Raw genomic sequence first — 17,880 nt, forward strand, 5'->3', positions numbered from 1 at the left:
AACACAGAGAGAGAGAGAGAGAGATAACAGCTTCCACAGCCAACTTCAAACCTCAACAACTGTCGAAATCTCAACGAAAACCTTGGTTCTGTGGGAGCCTGACATGACCCATTCATACTGAGATAGTAAGAACTGCTGATGCTGGAGAATCTGAGATAACAAGGTGTAGAGCTGGATGAACACAACAGGCCATGCAGCATCAGAGGAGCAGGAAAGCTGATGTCTTGGCTGAGACCCTTCTTTGGAAATTACCCATTCATGCATGCTGCTTTTGTTGTTACAACTTCCAAAAAATAAAACCCCAAGGCCTCACGAGTTGTTTATTGGTTTCGAGAAGAACACAAGCCAGGACAAAATACACCTCTTAAAGCCATAGTATTGCCAGACCACATGACCTGCTGTTGCAGCTTTTACAACAGACTGCAATATTTTCCCAATGAGAGGTTGCCTATTTTTTGTCATCCTTCCTTTTCATATCAAGTTGTTACATTGGCAGTATTCCCATCTACTGCTTGAAATGTTCCAGATTCCCGGGATATTTGGAAGATGACTGTCAGTGCATCCAGTATCTCTGTGGCTACATCTTTTAATATCCTAGTGCAGAGTACATCAGGTCCAGGATACCTCTCGACCTTTAGCCCCATTAGTTTCCCGAGCACCTTTTCTCTGGTGATATTTCCTGTCTGCTTTTTGCTCTTTGTTCACTAAATATTTTTGAGATGGTATTTGTGCCTTTTGCTGTGAAGACTGACATAAAGTATTTATTTGTCTCATTTGCCATTTCCTGATTCCCCATTATTATTTTTGCAGCCTTCATTCTTTAAGGGATCTGCGTTCACTTTGACCTCTTCCTTCATTTGTTCAAATAAGCTCTTATTGTCTGTTTCTTTTCTATTTCTCAGCTTTGAAATCTTTCCTTATTTCTGGTTTCCCACTAACCTTGGGCACTGACTGTTGAATTGGCAGAACATTGGAGAGAATGCTGAGGATATGGAAGTTTTGGTCTGATAAATTGTACTCGACATGGTGCTGTTGCCCCAGCTCCTGCTCAGGTCTCTCCCAGTTGAAATGCCAAATAGGAGCCTGCCCATGCTCTTCACATCTGCCCTGCAGCATTAAATGGCTGGAGGCAGGACATCAGGCACCCTCTTGGATGGAAGTTCTACCTTGTCAAACTCCTGGCCACTTAGAGCTCAGAAGAGTCTGAAGTTGCTGATGGCTGGAGGGCGGGTCCCCGACGAGAGGTACGGAGTCGTCGAGGGTTGTTAGGGGTTGTTGAAAGGTTGGATGAGAGTTTAAGGGTGTGAAGTGCCTAGGATCAGGCCAAGGGGCCTGCGAATGAGGTTCCCCTTCCAACTCACGTTTTCTAGGCTGGATTATGCATCTAAAGCTGACTGTCTTTCTGATTGACATCTATCTCCTTAGGCAATAGAGGGGATCTCTTAAATTGCCATCAATTGGTCTCAGCAGGCCAAAGGATAGGCAGGCTGCTTGACAGTTCCCCAGAACTTCCACACATATACACACAGTGCCCTCCAGATTTTATGTGTTTCTTCCCACCTTCGTATCTGTGGGATGGGGCTGTATAATCGAGCTCATGCAGTGCTAAAACAAAGAAGTTATCCTGAACCTTGAAATAGGACTGGAATGATGCAGCCAAATCTGGTGACTAAACTTCAAGGGTAATAATTTTGGTAGTATTGAATAATAATGATGAAATTTACCCAACGTATTTTAGGAATGTGACATTTTATCAACAAATTTAGCTAATGCTATTTTCATTGGAGTACAGGGGATTAATAAGTAGTTAATGAAACATAAAGGATTATGATCAGTTGGGGTAAAATAAACGTGGAAAGGCTGTGTTCCCATGGCTGATGGATGATGTTACAAGGAGAAGGGAATGCATTCATGTTTTGGGGAAAAGATGTAGGGGTTGTAAAGAGGAATTTTTTTGAAGCAGTCAATGTTCATGGGCCAGGATCTTGCTGCCTGTGGAAGGGTTAGAAGCCGAGAAAATCAATGATTTCAGTCACATGAATGCATATCTCTGGGCGCTTCATTCCTCACATTGCCATTAGATTTTATTTATGGAGGTTCTGTTATATTTCGAGTGGTTCGACTGGCATTTGATGTTTTGATGAAGTTTGCCAGATTTTGTTGGCATCATGTGAACTAACATTGAAGTGATACTTGGTTAACTACTAATTGTTTTTGGTAGACACTGTAGAACATAGCATATGTATGACAAAATAGCAAAATTACAAGAGAAATCTAGTTCAAAACCTAGGTAACAGAGCACCTTTTTAAAATTAACAAGAATGTGTGATTAACACACTTAATAGCTGTGGCATAGTGTGATTTAAAAGAATGCTGATTACCAGAAGTGAAATATGGGTTGTAAGATCCAATATTTTAAACGGGTAAAGAGCCAATTAGATTGTACTTTGGATTTGGATGTCGTGAGAACGAACATCGGTTGAAAGAGATGGATGTTTGAGGTTAAATTGTTGTGAGTCCTGCTTCATAAATATAAAGGAGGGCTTCATGACATAGAAAGCTACTGTTCCTCCACCATTGTTCTGCAGAAATTACTGAACCAAACAACAGAATATGACCAGCATCACTGACGGTTCCCTCGTTAGATTTGACATTTTGCATTTGAGAAGGAAATGGCCTGTTTCCATCATTCCAGAGTACTTTTGTGAATCCTTGTATTTATTTCGAGGCCAAATAAAGGAATTAATTTTATTTAATAGCTCCAATAAGTTAAAACTGTAATTGAAGTTAGTTTTCTTCCTCCTTTGTAGTGGATCTGTTGGAGTTGCACCCAGCACAACGCGTCTTGGATCAACACAAATTGACACAAAACGAGCAACGTCGAAATGTGACTGAAGTAATCAACTGTTTGACGACCATTTATGATGGTTTGGAACAAAATCACTTGGTCAATGTGTCACTCTGTGTCGACATGTGTCTGAACTGGCTGCTGAGCGTCTTTGATACGTATCTATGATTTACACTTTAATGTAGTATGTTTAGATTGTCCTAAGGTGCATGAAACTGCATGCGACGTATTGGATTTTGATATGTACATGATCAGTTAAGTAAATGTGAAGATTGTTGACTGATTAAAATCAATCCGAGTATTGATGACATAAGGTTTCAGTATGTTCTAATTTCATTTTAGTTCAACAGAGAAAGTAGTTGAAAGTTTGAGCGACTTTTGTTTTAAATCATAAAATTGAAAGTGATATACTTTTGATTCCATTTGGTCAGATCTGTACAGGATCATGTAGACGTCTTGACACTCTGATTGTAATGCTCTTCACGGTGACAAATGTTAGTGCTGGAGAAAGATGTGTATAAAGTACACAATATGAACATCATCCAGTTAATGTCAAGGAATAAATGGCTTTGTGAGGGGCAGGTCATGCCTCACAAACCTTATCGAGTTCTTTGAGGATGTGACTAGAAAAGTTGATGAGGGTCGAGCTGTGGATGTCGTGTATATGGACTTCAGCAAGGCATTTGATAAGGTTCCCCATGGTAGGCTCATTCAGAAGGTCAGGAGGAATGGGACACAGGGGAACTTAGCTGTCTGGATACAGAATTGGCTGGCCAACAGAAGACAGCGAGTGGTAGTAGAAGGAAAATATTCTGCCTGGAAGTCAGTGGTGAGTGGTGTTCCACAGGGCTCTTGGTCCTTGGGCCTCTACTGTTTGTAATTTTTATTAATGACTTGGATGAGGGGATTGAAGCATGGGTCAGCAAGTTTGCAGATGACACGAAGCAAGGAGGTGTCGTTGACAGTATAGAGGGCTGTTGTTGGCTGCAGCGGGACATTGACAGGATGCAGAGATGGGCTGAGAGGTGGCAGATGGAGTTCAACCTGGATAAATGCGAGGTGATGCATTTTGGAAGGTCGAATTTGAAAGCTGAGTACAGGATTAAGGATAGGATTCTTGGCAGTGTGGAGGAACAGAGGGATCTTGGTGTGCATATACATAGATCCCTTAAAATGGCCACCCAAGTGGACAGGGTTGTCAAGAAAGCATATGGTGTATTGGCTTTCATTAACAGGGGGATTGAGTTTAAGAGTCGTGAGATCTTGTTGCAGCTCTGTAAAACTTTGGTTAGACCGCACTTGGAGTAATGCGCCCAGTTCTGGTCGCCCTATTATAGGAAAGATGTGGATGCTTTGGAGAGGGTTCAGAGGAGGTTTACCAGGATGCTGCCTGGATTGGAGGGCTTATCTTATGAAGAGAGGTTGACTGAGCTCGGACTCTTTTCATTGGAGAAAAGGAGGAGGAGAGGGGACCTAATTGAGGTATACAAGATAATGAGCGGCATAGATAGAGTTGATAGCCAGAGACTATTTCCCAGGGCAGAAAAGGCTAACATGAGGGGTCATAATTTTAAGCTGGTCGGAGGAAAGTATAGAGGGGATGTCAGAGGCGGGTTCTTTACACAGAGAGTTGAGAGAGCATGGAATGCGTTGCCAGCAGCAGTTGTGGAAGCAAGGTCATTGGGGTCATTTAAGAGACTACTGGACATGCATATGGTCACAGAAATTTGAGGGTGCTTACATGAGGATCAATGGTCGGCACAACATCGTGGGCTGAAGGGCCTGTTCTGTGCTGTACTGTTCTATGTTCTATGTTCTATGTTCTAACTGTGTCATTGTGGTATTTTCCAGACTAATTGTCCTTCAGCTTATCTCAGTCAGATTGTTTACTAAACTCCATTTCGGAATAATGTTATGCACTTCACTTGGAAATGTATGAGGACTGTGACAGTATATTGGGGAATCCTTGCAAGCGGAGAGAATTTTATTTTCTTTCAGTCCGGGCTGGATATAATTCTAGGACTTGGAGATGAAAGTCCGGGGTTAAACTTTCAGTGTCCTTCTATACACCCCTAATCACCTCCAATATTTCATTTATATTAAATTGAGCTTCGTCTGCATGAGATGTGTTCCAATATTATATCATTATTGTGACTGTCAATTTTGACATTGTTCATTAGGTGCGTAGCCTTCATATTGATTGCAGCTCAAGGTCCTTCTGGATGTCAAAACCAAAATGTTGCATTTTCCAGTAAAATTGCAGACATTGAGCGGAAATTCACACTAGGGAGTACTGAAAGGCATGGATTATTTCTCAGTACCACCCTCATTAATACTTTTTCTACCTGCCAGACAGAAACTAGACTCTCAGAATTACCGAAATGAAATTCTGAGTGGGTGTGTGGTGCTTGCACATTGCTCAATGCTCCTCTGGACCTCCAACTTGGGTAGTAGTCACCAGCATCTGCAGCCACACCCTTCAGTAGCACCCCATCTCCACAGTTTTGACATGTGGCATGTTCCAGCCTCAGCACATCTCACATCTGCTTTCAGTACTCTTCTGTACTTCATTGCTGCATTTTGGATTGCAGCAGCCCCCCTCATTGCAGTGCTACTGCCAGGGCACTTTTATATGCAGGAACAGGCACCCATTCGTGTATTGGGCCACGTTACACATCAGGACACCTTGCTTGAGCTCTCCACTCTCATTTTGTCCCTGCATGAATGCTAACAGCTCCTCTGCCTTGTCTTCATTTGCCTTGTCTTTTTATGGGTTGCCCCCTCCGCCACACCTCACAGACTCATAATGCTAGTATATTGATTAACCTTTTGGCATCGAGACAAAGCCAGACAGCTTGTCATGTTTGTCAGCAGTCATCAATCAAAGGAGTGGGTGTGTTGCCGTTCAGCACCGTGATATGTTGATCTCACACCTGCAGCATGTGCCAGCTGCAGAAGCACATAACGCGTTGCATTGTCTCCAACCTCATGGTCATGCTTCAGGTTCCGAGGGGAATGGTCTCCAGTCAAGCGAGGCCGTTTCAGGCAGCAGATCTAGGTAACTCCAGGGCATTGTCTGATATCACTCGAGGGGCTTGGATGCAATCAGTTGGCTGCTCAGGATGACCATCGTCAGGACACTGTCCTCATAGGTTGTGAGAAGTCGAACGTTAGACACCTCACTACCTGTGTTGGCTCTTTCTGCCCTACTGTGGGCTGTTTTTCCTGGATGAAACAAAGGGAGGGATTGAGTGAGATGAAATGAGCTGGTGCATTTGTTAGTGCTCATGTATGTTTGGGAAGGGAGGTGAGGTCTCCTGGGTGAGAGCAAGAGGCACAGAGACATAGAGGATTAATAGCCTTGGCCCTCAAGTAGGCGAGAGCAAGTGAAGACAGACATTGAATGCTTTGGTGAGAATGGTATTACATGAGCTGTGCTGAAGGGTGGTGCAGAATTAGAGAGAGGGTGAATGTGAGGTAGCACAGAACAATGAGGCTCTTCTTCTGTTGGAGCAGGGGTCACTGATCTTGCAGCACTGCTGGATGGTTCTTTTGGTGGTTGAGCCTGCATTGGCACTGGACAGCCTTGGATCAGTCTGGCCGAGTCTTGTGTCGTGGCCTCCTGTGCTTGTCCTTGGGAAAGAGGACAGTTCTGCACTGCACCAATCCATCCACCAGGACCTCCAGGTCCCTAACTGTAAAGTAAGGTGCTAATTTCCCCTTTCCTGCCCTGTCTGGGACAAATGCTATGAACGGTACGAGGCAGTTCTGGATTCTGAGCAATTTACTGGTCCACAATAGCCTTCAAACATGGCACGAGTGCCAGTAATACCGGGATGGTCCAGTTACTTTGAGTGGAGAACTAACTAGCGTCGGTTGAGAGAGGCACAACAGGAGCATTGTTGCCAGTTATTGAATAGGTTTGCAACAACAGAGTGAGAAAATTTCTTCGGTCTTTTGGAGAGATACTGTCCTTGCAGTGCAATAAAAATGACACTGAACTGATTCATTCCAGTGTTTTAGACCTGAAGATTTAAGAACAGAATTAGATCATTCAGCCCATTGAGTGGGATCTATCATTCTCAATCCCATTCTCCTTTGTCCATACTAAGCAAGAACATATCTATCTATGCCTGAAATCAACTCTGACTTGGCCTCCACAGCTTTCTACATCAATGAGTTCCACAGAATCGCAACTTTCTGACTGAATAAATTCCTCCTCATCTCCATCCTGAAGGGTGGTCCCTTTGACTCTGAGGCTGTGCCCTCAGGTCCTAGTCTCTCCGACTCGTGGAAACAACATCTCCGTGTGCACTCTATCCAGGCCTGACTGACCTTCAGTGTGACCCCCTTCGTCCTTCTAAACTCCGTCGAGTACAGACCCAGAGTTCTCAGCCACTCCTCACATGACAGTCCCTTCATCCCCAGGATTATGTTTGAGAACCTCCGCTAGACCCTGACAAAGGCCCGCACATCCTTCCTTAGATAGATGGCCAAAAACTGCTCTTAATATTCCAAATGCAATATGACCAGAGCCTTACACAGCCTCAGCAATACATCTCTGCTCTTGTATTTTTGCCGTCTTGAAATGAATGCTGACATTGCATTTGCCTTCCCAACTGCCAACTGAACCTGCATGTTAAAAGAATCCTGAACTGGGGCATCTTTGTGCTTCAGATTTCTGAAGCCTTTCCCCATTTAGAAAATAGTCTATGCCTGTAATGCCACTTCTCGAAAGACTCTCTGTGACCTCCCAACCCCCTCAACACTGCCTGCCTTTCCACCTATCGAAATGTCATCTGCAAACTTAGCAACAACCCACTATGGACAACAATACCATCAGTTCCTTTGTCCAGATTGTTAATGTATAATGTGAATGGCTGTAGTCTGAACTCTGATGACTGCGGAACTCCTATAGTTGCTGGCTGCCATCCTGAAAAAGACCCTTTTATTGCCACTCTGTGCATTCCGCCAGTTAGCCAATTCTCTGTCCGTGGCAGTACCTACTCCCTAACACCATAAGCTCATTTTTTTAAATTTTGAAGCCTCCTGTGTGGGACCTTCTCAAAGGCTTTCTGGAAATCCAAACAGATAAAGTTCAATGGTTCTCTTTTGTTTTAACTCACTGGTTACATTCTCAAAGAATCTAACAGAGACCTTCCCTTGACAAAGTTGTCTTTTCTCAGCCCAATTTAGCATGTATTTCCAAGTATTACCATGTACTTCCAAGTACTCTCCGGCCTCATCCTTAATAATGGACTCTAAAATCTGACCTAATGACCAGCGCCAGGCTAACAGGTCTATAATTTCTTGTCTTTTGCCTCCCTCCATTTTAAACAGGGGCGTTATATTTGCCATTTTGTACTCCTTTGGGACCCACCCTGACTCCAGTAATTCCTGAAAGATCACCAATAACTGCATGGTTTTTTCACTTATCTCCTTCAGAACTCTGGGGGGCAGTCCATCTGGTCCATGTAATTTACCATCTTCTCGGAATTATAGAATTCCTACAGAGCGGAAAGAGGCCATTGGGTCTGCACCATCTCCGCAAAGAACATCCCACCGAGACCCAGCCCTGTACTGTTTCCCCGCAAGCTCACATTTGCCATGGCTGATCCACCTTGCCTGCACATCTTTGGACTGTGGATGGAAATCAGAGCACCTGGCGGAGACCCGTGCAGACATGGGGAGAATGTACAAATTCCACACAGACCCTTCAGCTTCTCCTTTGAGATGGTCACCACACTCACTTCTGCTTCAGACTCCCTTAAAGTTCTACTACTGGTGCCTTCCAACCTGAAGACTGATGCAAAATACTTGTTCAGTTCCTCTGCCATTTGTTTGTTCCCCAACACGACTTATTTGGCCCCTCTTGAAATTTTCTTTGGATTTTCAGGGGTGTTTTACAATAACAATATTTACTTTATTGTGTTGACAAATGGATTATTTAGATCATCACAGAAACAAAAAGCAAAATTCATCAGTACTCTCAATTAACAATCATATATATATATTAATATCACAATCAATGCATTTCCATCAGGTAAGCACGTAGCTGGAACTTTCTAACCTGGCAGTTTTCACTTTTCATTTCTCAGATTTCACTCTCAGACAGAACAGTTGATGTTGACACACTGTTCATTAAAAATAGCATCCACTGTATTTTTCCCCATGTTGTAGCTCGTGGGCTTGTGTCACCTTAACCCATAGAGTCCATGTTCATTTTCAAGCAAGTTATTACTTTCGTGATTTCAGGTGTTACATTCAGAAGGGTACCATGCTGCAATTCGAGCCTGCAGTTTCCAGAGTAATCCCAATGTGGAAGATTTTGAAAAGTATGTAAGTTTCCCTAATTTACTTGTCTTTTAGATCCAAACTTGATGAAGACCACGGTCCAGATTTCTGTTCTTAACAAGAATGCCTATTTATTACAACTGCATAGATTCTAGCTACAGTCAGATATTTACAAACATTGGACACATATCTGTACAAATTAAAACTGTAAACCCCCTGTTAACTCATCTTCCTGCAGACAAACATCGAGGGGAGAGGGATAAAACATGGATATTATAGGTGTAAAAAAAAGGCTAAGTAAGCTGTTCAGTGGTCCCTGTTCACAGGATTTGCAAAGATGATCTTGAGGATATAAAACAAATGAATAAATATCCTGGAGTGACTTATTATCTATTAAAACATGTGTTGATGATATGGCATTGCTATGATCATAAAATAGAACGTTGTCCAATTTCCTATGAGCATTACCGTAGTTTTCATTTGTATTCTCCATGTCGGGAACATACTTAATTGGTACTTTACTGATTAAGTGACCTTTGCTCATCTACAGTGTTCAGTTGCAAACAGCCAATAGTTTATTATTATAATTTCGTAACTTTGGTTTGGAATTTTGTCATAGGAAATGTATTTCACCTACATTACCCTGTGTAATTGTAGCCAATCCTCCATTGGCAAAGAAACACAACTACAGAAGTTAATAAAAGAAAGAAGTGTATTTATGTAGCTCATTTTATGGTCTCAGGCATAAAAAGTACTTAATAGGCAGCTAAACTACCTTTGAAATGTCGTCACTGATGTAGCATAAGAAAACCTGTTGTATTTAAAATAGTCAGAAGTAAAGAAATATGAAATAATAAAGAAAGAAGAAATAGTAAAATAGATATGAAATTATGAATGTAAAGAAATATAAAATCTTCAGCCCTTTGCGAGTGGAGACGTAGAATCAGGAGATGCAGAGTCAGTATGGAGCCTACCAGGGAGGAGGCAATTCTGGATCTGGTGTTGTGCAACGAACCGGATTTGATCAGGGACCTCGAAGTAAAGAAGCCATTAGAGGTAGTGACAATAATATGATAAGTTTTAATCAGCAATTTGAGACGGAGAAGGGAGAATCGGAAGTGTCAGTATTGTAGTTGAAGAAAGGGAACTATGGAGCGATGAGGGAGGAGCTGGCCAAAGTTCAATGGTTCAATACCGTAGCAGGGATGGCAGTGGAACAACAATGGCAGGTATTTCTGGATATAATGCAAAAGGTGCGGGATCAGTTCATTCCAAAGAAAGATCCTAAGGGGAGGCAGGGGCGGCCGTGGCTGACGAGGGAAGTTAAGGACTCTCTAAAGATAAAAGAGAAGTATAACATAGCAAAGATGAGCGGGATGCCAGAGGACTGGGAAGCTTTTAAAGAGCAACAGAAGATCACTAAAAAGGCAATACGCGGAGAAAAAAATGAGGTACGAAGGAAAACTGACCAAAAATATGAAGGAGGATAGTAAGGATAACAAAGTGTGGAGCTGGATGAACACAGCAGGCCAAGCAGCATCTCAGGAGCACAAAAGCTGACGTTTCGGGCCTGGGTGAAGGGTCTAGGCCCGAAACGTCAGCTTTTGTGCTCCTGAGATGCTGCTTGGCCTGCCGTGTTCATCCAGCTCCACGTTTTGTTATCTTGGATTCTCCAGCATCTGCAGTTCCAATTATCAAGGAGGATAGTAAAAGGTGTGTTGAAAAAAAAAATGGTTAAGACTAGAATTGGGCCCTTGAAGACAGAAACAAGTGAATTTATTATGGGGATCAAGGAAATGGCAGAAGAGTTGAGTAGGTACTTTGGAACTGTCTTCACTCGGGAAGACACAAGCAATCCCCCAGATATAATAATGGCTGAAGGACCTAGGGTAATGGATGAATTGAAGGGTATTTATGTTAGGCAAGAAATGGTGTTGGATAGACTGTTGGGTCTGGAGGCTGATAAGTCCCTGGGACCTGATGGTCTGCATCCCAGGGTACTTAAGGAGGTGGCTCTGGAAACGGTGAACGCATTGGTAATCATTTTCCTATGTTCTCTAGATTCAGGATCAGTTCCTGCGGATTGGAGGGTGGCTGATGTTGTCCCACTTTTCAAGAAAGGAGGGAGAGAGAAAACAGGAAATTATAGATCGGTTAGCCGGACGTCAGTGGTGGGAACGATGCTGGAGTGAATTATAAAAGATGAAATTACAACTCATTTGGATAGCCGTAACAGGATAGGTCAGAGTCAGCAGGAATTACGAAGGGGAAATTGTGCCTGACTGATCTTCTGGAATTTTTTGAGGATATAACTGTGAAGATGGACAAGGGAGAGCCAGTGGATGGGGTGGACCAGGACTTTCAGAAAGCCTTTGATAAAGCCCCACAGAGGAGATTAGTGAGCAAAATTAGGGCACATGGTATTTGGGGCAAAATACTGACTTGGATTGAAAATTGGCTGTCTGACAGGAAGCAGAGAGTAGTGATAAACGGGTCCCTTTCGGAATGGCAGGCGGTGACCAGTGGGCTACCACAAGGTTCAGTGCTGGGACCGCAGCTGTTTACAATATACATTAATGATACAGATGAAGGCACTAAAAGTAATATTAGCAAATTTGCCAATGACACAAAGCTGGGTGGCAGTGTGAAATGTGAGGAGGATGTTATGAGAATACAGGGTGACTTGGACAGGCTAGCTGAGTGGACGGATGCATGGCGGACGCTGTTTCATGTGGATAAATGTGTGGTTATCCATTTTGGTGACAAGAACAAGAAGGCAGATTACTATCGAAATAGAGTCAAGTTCGGTCAAGGGGAAGTACAACGAGATGCAGGTGTTCTTGTACATAAGTCAATGAAAGCAAGCATGCAGGTACAGCAGGCAGTGAAGAAAGCTAATGGCATGCTGGCCTTCATAACAAGAGGAATTGAGTATAGGAGCAAAGAGGTCCTTCTGCAGCTGTACAGGGACCTGGCTTAGAAGGACGAGAGGGTGTCTGATTGAGACGTATAAGATTGTTAAAGGATTGGATACTCTGGAGGTAGGAAGCATGTTTCCGCTGATGTGTGAGTCCAGAACCAGAGGACACAGTTGAAAAATAAGGGGTAGGGCATTTAGAACAGAGTTGAGGGAAAACTTCTTCACCCAGAGAGCAGTGGATGTATGGAATGCTCTGCCCCAGAAGGCAGTGGAGGCCAAGTCTCTGGATAGTTTCAAGAAAGAGATGGATAGAGCTCTTAAAGACAGTGGAATCGAGGGTTATGGGGATAAGGCAGGGACAGGATACTGATTGTGGATGATCAACCATGATTATAATGAATGGTGGTGCTGGCTCGAAGGGCCGAATGGCCTACTTCTGCACCTGTTGTCTATTGTAAAAGTTAATTGTATAAGAATGATTAAGACGGTCCCATATTTCTGGTGTTGGCAGCTTGTTCAGATAGGGAAAGCAAGGTTGATCTTGATTCTGCTCCTATTTGTTACACAGAAGCCTCTTCGAGCAATAATTCTTGCATGTTGATGGGACGTTGAAACGCAGGTAGATTATCGTGATCACTTGTTGAAAATGGATAGCAGCTAGTAGTTCTCTTTCCTCTCAACCAGTGACCAGTAGGCAATGGTCAAACAACACCTAACCCAGAGGTCACAAGCTCCCCTGAGACATGATGTCAGTTGAGTCTCATGAATAACTACCTGCAGATGAGTTATCTGTCGATAAAGCATGGTATTAAATCTCACATACACTGCTCTCAACCATTTTATTCGAAGTGTTTATCACTCGTTGCATCGAAACAGATCACACAAACTGAATTGGCATCTGCACAAATACCAACATACAAGTTCCATATAGTGGCATTTTGTTTAAAGTTGTATTTATAAAATGATCGGGTGAAGTATTAATCTTCACAAATCATATTAAGATGCTACAGAAATCTATGGAAGTGAGAAATTTGCTTTTTGATTCAATACATGTGTGACAAATGACAATTCAAAGAGATCTTTGTTTCAGCTGGAGTGGGTTGCGGAGTCGGCCTCATTCGGGGCATTTAAGTGACTATTAGACAGGCATATGGATGGTCATATAAGATAGGGGTGGAGTTAGATAGACCTGAGGTTTCGGGTAAAAGTTCGGCACAACATTGTGGGCTGAAGGGCCTGTACTGTTCGATGTTCTATGTACCTTACGCTGTATTCAAATAAGTAAAGTCAGTCAGTGACGTTCTGCAACTTCCTTTTCCAGAAGTATGAGTGGAAGAATCAGAGTGCTTTCTTTGAAAATTGGCTTGACGTGACTCTACAAGGGTCATCTGGAGGAAAAATAAAGGTGTCAGTACTAAATCTATCATTGCTGATACACATGTAAACTGTAGATTTAACTGTATGTAAACTTTGTTCAACAAACTAGCACACTCAATAAACTGACAAAAATTATACACCAGATGTTTACTGTATTCTCATCATCTTGTGATGTATGGTGAGGATGCAAGTGAAAAGGCACTCTGCCAGTAAGTTTTAATTGAGGCAAAGTTGCCTCATTACTGAAGTCATTTATGCTGTAAATGAGGGAGAACAGTGATGTGTATATCCCAGATAATAAAATGTGAGGCTGGATGAACACAGCAGGCCCAGCAGCATCTCAGGAGCACAAAAGCTGACGTTTCGGGCCTAGACCCTTCATCTGATGAAGGGTCTAGGCCCGAAACGTCAGCTTTTGTTCTCCTGAGATGCTGCTGGGCCTGCTGTGTTCATCCAGCCTCAGATTTTATTATCTTGGATTCTCCAGCATCTGCAGTTCCCATTATCACTGATACAATGTGTATATCCCATGCATTATGTTCCTATTATTGAGTGTGTGTTTTTTGCGTGTGTGGACCTATTGATCAACTGGAATTTTTGATTATTCAGCTCATTCCTGGTACCGCAGGTGCTGTTTAACAAAAGGTTTGCTGTATTAGTATATTTCTGTATTTAGTCACTGCCACATGAGTGTTAAGTCATAACTTGGTCTGTGCAGAATGTGCACAGTGCATTCCTGCAAGATAAATGATGCGCTACATATGTATGATGCTATTGTTTCTCAAAGGCACTAACCTTAGCGGCTGTTTTTGTGACCAATAATGTTTTCATCATTCGCACTGGGAAAAAGATTTGGAAGTGCTGTATGACTCTACTGCTCACTTGCAGCAGTGATAACACTGAATGTGAGGTAATGTTTTTGCCCATTTGTTGTTCTGTTGGTCAGCAATGTATCTCACAAACTAATGGGCATATTTCATTGAAAGCTGGTACGTACGGGTATGGTCCAAGGAAGAACTGATTAGTTTTTGACAGATCCAGATTTATTTCTCTATTTTTTAAAGCAACAGTTAAAATTGGTCGGATAGGCAAATGATCATCTTTCTGGAATATTATTGATTGATTTAGAATGTTGTGGATTGTGTCAGCCCTGATAGTAGAATTTGTCATAACTATCAAAATATGAGCAGATTTTTGAGAGCAGATTATCAAATTGGCCTGAAGCTTTCTCAGTGAGATGGAAGCTTTTAAGAAAAGGATTTATTTTATCGGCCTTGCATTTACAAAGAATCAGTCAAGTGGAGAAATGCCTCAAAGAAAAGCTGTGTAATTGTCGTCTCATGGATGTTTTTTGCACAGGAGGAGGCCGTGCGGTCCGTAGTTCCTGCACTGCTCAACAAAGATCTGTCTGCATCGAACTCACAGGACATTGCTTTCCGTTTTGATTGTTTGGCTCATAGCCCTGAAGCCTACGGCAACACAAGTGAATATCTAAATACTTAAATATTCAGACACTTTCTGAATCAGCCACACTTTCAGTCAGTGAGCTCAGGACTCCCACCACACTGGGAAAATAGGTTCTCCTCAACTCCCCTCTTAGCTTTCTACCTGTGAACTTCAATCTATGCCCCCTGTGTATTGACATGCCTACGAATGGAAAAAGCAGCTTCCAGTTATCCTTTCTATGCCCTTCAAAATCTTAAACATCTTTACCAGTTCCCCTTGTCTGCTTCAATCTTGGCATCGGTCAGATGGGCAGGTCAGTGGCAGATTGATATAGCCTGAAGAAGGATTAAGATAAGAGAGTACTTAATGTGGCAAAGCCTGTCGTGCCCGATGGAGGTCAGCAACGGCAGTCAGCAGTGAAGTCCACTGGCAAGGATGGGCGGGCCTTAGCCCAGCGCAGGGGAATACGAACCGTCATGGGGGAAGCCTCGGTCAGAGTGTCTGAAAACTCGTGGCTTAAGAAAGGACTGTAATGTTTGACTTTTTAAACTTTTGTTTTTATTTTTCTACTGTTATACGAAGAAGACTGTAGTGCTGAACTTTTTAACATATTCAATTATTTTTATAACATAGAGCATGGAACGGTACAGCTCAGTACAGGCCCTTCGGCCCACGATGTTGTCCCGAACTATTACCCTCATCCTAAGGTCTGTCTCACCTCCACCACTACCTTATCCTGTCATCCATGTACTTGTCTAATGGCCGATTAAATGCCCCTAATGAGGCCGACTCCACTACCCTCTCCGGCTTTGCGTTCCACTCCCCTACGACTGAGTAAAGAAGGATGGATAAATTTTCTACATTTGCAACTGAAATTTCGTACCGAGGTACTTTGTACCTGAGATGGCACCGTCTGAGGTGGCATTGCACTCCTGTACCCTGTATTGAATATGTGTGATAATAAAACCTAAGTCTAAATCTAATGCATAGCAGGACACTGGGAAGCTTAGAGGAGAAAAGGGATCCTAGGGTGCTAGTTCATAAATTCCTGAAGGGGTCAGGTCAGGCTAGTAAGGGTTGTTACAAAGACATATGGGACATCTCCCTTTATCAGATGGTAAGAGTGGGGAGGTCACTTTGTGCTGTTTAAAAGTTTGGTTAGGCCACAGCTGGAGTTGTGTGTGACATTTTGGTCACCACCCATCAGGAAGGATGTGATTGCACTGGAGGGAATGAAAAGGATGTTGCATAGGTTGGAGCATTTTAGCTGTGAAGAAAGGCTGGAAAAATTCAGATTATTTTCTGTGAAGCAGAGAAGTTTTCGGGGTTGAGTGGAGGTCCTGATAGAGGCATATAAGATTATGAGAGGTAAAGATAGGTTGAATAGAAAGCATTGTTCCCCTTAGTTAAATCATCAATAACGGTAGGGCATAATGTTAAAGAGAAACACGGGAAATTTAGCGGAGGTTTGAGGAAAATCGTTTTCATCCAGAGTGTGGTAAAGGTCTGGAATGCATTGCCTGGGAGGGAAGTTGAAACAGGAAACCTCACACCCTTTGAAAAGTACTTGGATGAGCACTTGTAATGGCATAATATTTTTGAGAATGGTCTAGTGTGTAAAAATGGGACTAGTATATGTCGCAGTGTGTTTTTAGAGGTACAGCCTTAGTGGGCCGTAGGACCTCTTCTGTACTCTATGATTCCATGAGAACCCCCAGCCCAGGCAGCATCTTGGTTTTTTCAGTAATGTCCAGGATCACACCCTTCATAGTGTGATCCCTTGCCTTGTTAGCCCTCCCGAGTTCGTCAGCTCACACTTTTCCTGGTTGAGTTCCAATTGCTGTGTCCAGCTGACCAGTGTGCTGATCTCCTCCTGAAGTTTATTCTTTCTGTCTGTCAACCAATTTTGGGTCCAGTGTACCACTTTGCCTTTGATCCCATGGCTGTTATTTACATGACCATTCCGTCGATATCCTCCTCACTAAATTAGTCATTGGCTAGCAACACGGTCATACACACTGTGTTTAAGCCAAAATGATGAATCTCGTTGACAAATTTCAAGGGTCCTTGTGGCAAGCCCTGCACAACCCCACTCAAAGCAAACATCCTGTCAAATAGATATCCCTCTACCATCAATCACCCTGTGCTCTCTGCCTCAGCCAGTTTTGGCTCCAGCGTGCCTCTTTGCCTTTGATCCCGTTGACTGTTGCTTTCTTGATCAGTCTGCCACGGGGGGCTTTACTCAGTCCACATCGAATGCTTAAGCTCATCAACACTCCAACATCTCCTCAAAAAAGGATCAAATTTCTGAAACGTGACCTCACCTTAACAAATCCATACTGACTATCCCTGATTAGTTCATGGAAGTACATTCTACCCCTAAGAATGCCTCTTTATAGCTTCTCCAGTGCTGAGATTATTCTGACTGGCCTTTAATTTCCTGGTCTGTTCCTCTCTCCATTTGTTCATCGTAGGACAATGTTCATCGTCCTTCATGACTTCACGTGTGATTGACAAGGGTTTGAAATTTGCTGACAGGGGCCCAAATATCTCCTCCCTCACTTCCCTTGCTCGCTGGTATACATTTCAGTTCGGCCTGTCGATGTATCCACTTTTAAATTTGCTAAACCAGCTGCATCTTCCGATGTCTAAACTTCTGATGTTCCTAGGTCCTCTGCCCTGATATCAATACTTGCAGTGTCCTTTTCCATTGTAAAGATTGACACAAAATATTCATTGAGGACAGTGCCCATGTTTTCCAGGTCCACACAAAGATTATCTCTGTGAAAAGAACGAGGAGATATTAGAGAGGTTTGAGATTTACAATCAAGAAAGAAATGACTTCCTTGGAGAATCATACAACATACATTGTCCATTGGTGCCAAGAAACAGAAGTTTTTGTTTCCACAGTTGTTTGCAAATAGCCAATCAAGATCATAAAATAATGTTTTAAGATAATTTACAAAGCAAGGCAATTGAGGAAGATATATTGGAT

The 17,880-nt window shown here is 42.8% G+C and overlaps 1 protein-coding gene across 1 annotated transcript in view; it reads left to right on the top strand.

Moving 5' to 3' along the window:
- Positions 1-17,880, top strand: part of LOC132206801 (utrophin-like) — a 113,232-nt gene that overhangs the window by 91,292 nt on the left and 4,060 nt on the right. The gene's annotated exons all lie outside the window — the stretch shown is intronic.

Source organism: Stegostoma tigrinum, chromosome 43 (assembly GCF_030684315.1).
Source record: "Stegostoma tigrinum isolate sSteTig4 chromosome 43, sSteTig4.hap1, whole genome shotgun sequence".
NCBI classification, from domain to species: domain Eukaryota; kingdom Metazoa; phylum Chordata; class Chondrichthyes; order Orectolobiformes; family Stegostomatidae; genus Stegostoma; species Stegostoma tigrinum.